The sequence below is a fragment of the Neovison vison genome, unplaced genomic scaffold, assembly GCF_020171115.1.
Source record: "Neovison vison isolate M4711 unplaced genomic scaffold, ASM_NN_V1 Scaffold_006, whole genome shotgun sequence".
Lineage (NCBI taxonomy): Eukaryota > Metazoa > Chordata > Mammalia > Carnivora > Mustelidae > Neogale > Neogale vison.
Window position 1 is genome coordinate 22,418 of NW_025334810.1, and position 5,953 is coordinate 28,370.

Here is a 5,953-nt window from a genome sequence, read left to right on the forward strand (position 1 = left end):
GAATTATGAAATAGTGATGTAAGAAATCAAAGATAACACAAATAAATAAAGAAAAAAATCCCATATTCATGGATTGGAAGAACAAATATTGTGAAAATGTCTATATTACCCAAAGCAATCTATATATTTAATGCAATCCTTATCAAAATATCAATAACATTTTCCAGCATGCTAGAACAAATAATTGCAAAATTTGTATGAAACCAGAATAGTCCCCAAATAGACAAAGCAACTGTGAAAAATATAAACAAAGGTAAAGGCATCACAATCCCAGTCTTAAACTCCTAATGCAAAGCTATAGTGATCAAGACAGTATGGTAATGGCACAAAAACATAGACACATTGGTCAATGGAACAGAACAGAAAATCCAGAAATAAACCCATGACTGTATGGTCAGTTAATATTTGACAAAGAGGGAAAGAATATCCAAAGGGAAAATGTCTTAGGAAACAGTGTTGGGGAAACATAGCAACAACTTATAAAATAATGAAACTGCGTCACTCTTCCATACACAAAAATAAATTCAAAATGGATTAAATGTTTTTTTTAAAAAGACACATTTATTCAGCGTCATGATCAGACTATTACATTTAGCAATCAATAGCATGGGTGCAAAAAAAACATCTACATTAAAACCCTTTGTTGGAATGCTTTACACTTTCCACAGAACAGAAACGAAAATAACCTGTTATACAATTAGTCACAAATACAGTCCTCGAGTTGTTTTGCCCATACACATGAGTATTGTCTAAAATATGTCTTCTTTGTAGCAGCTAGGCCCTGTCATCACTGTGCTTGGCTGAGTTAACAAATCTGTTGTAACCTGTAGCTTCCCTGTCACTTCTCTGGCTCTCCTCTCCTGCTAAGCTTTGTTTCCTGGCAGTAATTAAAACCTTCTGCCACTGCCATAGCTGCTGCTGCTGCTGGAACCACCATAACCACCTTGGTTTCGTGGTTTGGCGAAGTATTGGCCTCCACCACCATAAGGGCCAGAGCTTCTGCCTCCAAAACTGCCTCCTTTCATGGGTCCAAAATTTGAGGATTGATGTTATAATTGCCAAAATCATTATAGCTTCCACCACCTCCAAAGTTGCTTCCATCATTACCAAATCCAATATAGCCATCCCCACTGCCACCATATCCACCACCACCTCGACTGCCACCAAAGCCACCTCGACCACTGAAGTTTCCTCTGTGACCAAAGTTGTCATTCCCACCAAAACCACCTCCACGACCACCACCAAAGTTTCCAGAACCACTTCGACCTCTTTGGCTGGATGAAGCACTAACCATCTCTTGCTTAGAGAGCGCTTTCCTTACTTCACAGTTGGGGCCATTCACAGTATGGTATTTTTGAATGACAATCTTGTCTACAGAATCATGGTCATCAAATGTTACAAAAGCAAAACCCCTCTTTTTGCCACTGCCTTGGTCAGTCATGATCTCAATCACTTCGATTTTCCCATACTGTTCGAAATAATCTCTTAGATGATGTTCAGTGTCTTCTTTAATGCCACCAACAAAAATCTTTTTCACAGTTAAGTGGGCACCAGGTCTTTGAGAATCTTCTCTTGAGACAGCCCTCTTTGGTTCCACAACTCTTCCATCCACCTTGTGTGGCCTTGCATTCATGGCTGCATCCACCTCCTCCACAGTGGCATATGCGACAAACCCAAAGCCTCTGGAGCGCTTGGTGTTCGGATCTCTCATTACCACACAGTCTGTAAGTGTTCCCCATTGCTCAAAATGGCTCCTCAGACTCTCATCGGTTGTTTCAAAGCTCAGACCTCCGATGAAGAGCTTCCGCAGCTGTTCAGGCTCTTTGGGAGACTCTGACTTAGACATGATGGCGGTGGGAGGGGAGACTTTAACGATGCTTACTCGGCGGCGTCCATGGGCAGAAAAGGGATTAAATGTTTAAATATGAGAAAAAAAAATCTTTAAAAAGAGGAGATCACAGTTTGTAACCTCTTTGATATTGTCCATAACAATTTACTTCTAGCTGTATCTTCTGATGAAAGGGACACCAAATAAAAAAGTAAACTATTGGTACTTCATCAAAATTAAAAGCTTCTGCACAACAAAGGCAACAGTCAACACACCTAAAAGGCAACCTAAAAAATGAGAAAAGATATTTGCAAGTGACATATTTGATAAAATGTTAGTATCTGAAATATATAAAGAATTTACCAAGTTCAACATCCAAACAACAAATAACTCAATTAAAAATGACATATTTGGGGGCGCCTGGGTGGCTCAGTGGGTTAAGCCGCTGCCTTCGGCTCAGGTCATGATCTCAGGGTCCTAGGATCGAGTCCCACATCGGGCTCTCTGCTCAGCAGGGAGCCTGCTTCCCTCTCTCTCTCTCTTTCTCTGTCTGCCTCTCCGTCTACTTGTGATTTCTCTCTGTCAAATAAATAAATAAAATCTTTAAAAAAATGACATATTTGGTAAAAGTTTAGTATCCAAAATATATAAAGAATTTTTAAAGCTCAATATCCAAAAATCAAATCCAATTAAAAATTGGTAGTGGTTCCTAGGTGACTTAGTTGGTTGAGTGTCTGACTCTTGGTTTTGATTAAGGTCATGATCTCAAAGTTGTGGGATCAAACCTCATACTCAGAACAGAGGTCTGCTTGATATTTTCTCTCCCTCTGCTGCTCCCTCCAGTAACTTGGTCTAAATACATACATACATAGGTACATACATACATACACACATTTTAAATAAAACAATGTCAGAAAAAAGACATTTATCTAAAGAAGACATTGAAATGGCCAGAAGACATATGAGAAGATGCTCAATATCACTGATCAGGGAAATACAAAGCAAAACTACAATGCATGGGACACCTGGGCACCTGGGTGGCAGAATTGGTTAAGTGTCTGACTCTTGGTTTCAGCTCAGGTCATGGTCTTGGGGTTGTGAGATCAAGCCTTGGGTTGGGCTCTATACTCAGCCTGGCATCTGCTTGGGACTCTCTCTCCCTCTCTCATTACTCCACCCCACCACTTGCACTCTCTCTCCCTCTCTCTCTCTCTCTCAAATAAATAAGCAAATAAATAAATCTTAAAAAGAAAAAAAAAACTGCAATGAGATATCACCTCACACCTGTCAGAATGGTTAAAAGTAACAACCAGTGTTGGAATGGGTGTTGACAAAGGGAAACCTTCTTACATTTTTGGTGAGAATGCGAACTGGTGTGGCCAGTCTGGAAAACACTATGGAGGGTCCTCAGAAAGTTAAAAAATAGAAGTAAAATATGATTGTTATTGCATTATTAGCTAATTGCACTACTAGCTAATTATCAAAAGAATACAAAAATACATCATTCACCCCATGTTTATAGCAATATTATCTACAACAGACAAGGTGTTGTCAGTTGATGAATGGATAAAGTTGTGATGTGTGTGTGTGTACACACAGTGGAATATGGCTCAGAAAAAAAGAATGGAATCTTGTCACTTACAACATCATGGATGAAGATAGAGTTACTTATGTTACATGAAATAAATCAGAGAAAAACAAATACCTAAGGATTTCACTCATGTGGATTTAGGAAACAAAACAAAATTAAACAAAAACCAGATGAAAACCAGGAAATAGACTTTTAACTCTAGAGAACAAACTGATCACCACCAGTGGGGAGATGAGGGAAACATTGGATTAAACAGGTAATGGGAATTAAGAAAGGCACTTATTATGATGAGGACAGGGTGTTGTGTCTAAGTATTTAATTACTAAATTCTAAACCTGAAACCAACATTACACTGTGTGTTAACTGGAATTTAAATAAACACTTGAAAAATGAATTAAGGAAAAAAAACAAAAAGGGATTTTCTTGAGAAGCGAGCAATTTGCGCAATGTTCAGGTAAATGGGAAGGTTTGTGTAAAGCTTTCAAGTGGTGTTCTGGTCATGGTACAGAAACAGCTTTGGTCCTTTTCCCTCCTGCCGTTCCTGTTACAACAAACCAGATACGCCTCCTATCAAATGGAAAGGAGGATAATAAGGGAGACTATATGGGAGAAAATGGACATAGAAAGCTTGGTAAAACCACCATATTTCCTGCATTTCTGAAACTATCACAGGAACATTATCAACACAATCACATTTGCCTAGAGAAAAATGAGATCAAACTTATAAAGAGACTGCACATTCAGAGAAGAATAGATATTCAGTTTACCATGGATGTAATGAATGGCTAGAGCCATCAAGATGTTGTCGAATTTGTGGTTACTGGTTCCAGTTTTCCAAGATTAGGAAAAAGTAATTCCACACTTAGACTGAAGTTAATCCAGGGTGACTGTTGGCTGATGTCTCTTCCCTCTCCTTACACCTTCCCCAGTGTGCCCATTTGCCAGCCAAACATGATAAATGCAGGGACCCATATATGAAAAAACGAAGGTGTCAAATCCTGATGGGCTTCAACATACATTTAAAAAACTGAGAACACTTGTTACCTAATGTACCTAGATGTGACTTGAGTATGGACTTTTTTTAATCAGGAATTTGAAGTTCAAAATATTTGCTAAGACTGTCTATGGAAAGGTAAATATATATTTACAAATTTCTGCATTCCTTCCTTGTGAATATTTGTGTCTCCTATATGATGAATTATTACTACTATCAAAATATTTTTTAAAGATTTTAGTTATTGGACGGAGAACACAAGTAGGCAGAAAGGCAGGCAGAGAGAAAGAGAGGATGGGAAGCAGGCTTCCTGCTGACCAGAGAGCCTGATGCAGGGCTCAGTCCTAGGACCCTGGGATCATGACCTGTGCTGAAGGCAGAGGCTTTAACCCACTGAACCACCCAGGCGTCCCTCAAAATATTTTTGTTAACAAAATTAAACATCTACTACCAGGCTCCCCATTAAAATCAGGAAAAAAGATGATGATTACTATCATTCAAATATGTTCTGGACAATAGACTGTTCTGGACAATAGCCTGGGTATTAAATAATAGATATGAATATTTAAAAGCACAAAAAAAAGAGAAATGAAATTTTTAAATGAGTATATATTCAATATACTACATCTGATGTTTTCAAAATAATTGCATTCAATATATCTAATAAACATATATTCATTAAAATTATGAACAATTTTATTCAAATAATTTAGTAAAATAAGCAACAAGGACAATTAGCCTGCTGAATAGTTAGAAATGGCTTATTGACATGTGAAAACATAATTCAGCCTCTCTCCAGATCAAAATCTTGAACCAGCCCTTTTTTGTTTGTTTGTTTGTTTGCTTGTTTGTTTGTTTTTTCCAGTTAGTGGATTTTAACATACATCCTGGATATTTGTCAGGTTGAGGATGCAAGTAATTATGATTATTCCTGAGAAGATGGTGACACTCTTAATAGGGAAAAACTTCCTCTGGATTTTTTTTTCCTATTGCCTGGGCAGTTATTCAGCTGTCCATGAACTTCCCAATTTTGACCCACTTAGTTTACCTCCTTTATGAGGTTTCCTTTATCTGACTTGTTTTCTGATCCCCAGGGGATGTGTCTAAAAAGGCAGGGTTTTGTTATTTTATATGTATTATCTATAAATATAAAAATTCCTGGAGGCTATGAAGGAGGACTGGAGTTATATTTCAGAAAATCAAAATTATAGTGGTGCCTGAGTGGCATAGTCAGTTAAACGTTCAACTCCTGAGTTTGGCTCATGTTGTGATCTCAGTGTCATGAAATCAAGCACCATATGAGGCTCTGTGCTGTGTGTGGAGTCTGATGTCTGCCCACGGGTCCTGTCCCCGTGCTTTAATAAACCACATTTTGCACCAAAGATGTCTCAAGAATTCTTTCTTGGTCATCAGCTCTGGACCTCAGCCCACTGAACCTCACCTAGGTTCTGGAACTTCATCATAATCAGCTCACTTTGGGGTACTAGTTGAAAAGGTGCCTCCTCCTACTTCCCAGGCATCTTGTCCCCTAATTGTAAGG

General features: G+C 38.3%; 1 pseudogene; it reads right to left on the reverse strand.

Annotated features, from left to right (window-relative positions):
• Positions 1 to 786: 786 nt before the first annotated feature.
• LOC122897893 lies at positions 787 to 1,883 on the reverse strand (annotated as a pseudogene).
• Positions 1,884 to 5,953: the final 4,070 nt, after the last annotated feature.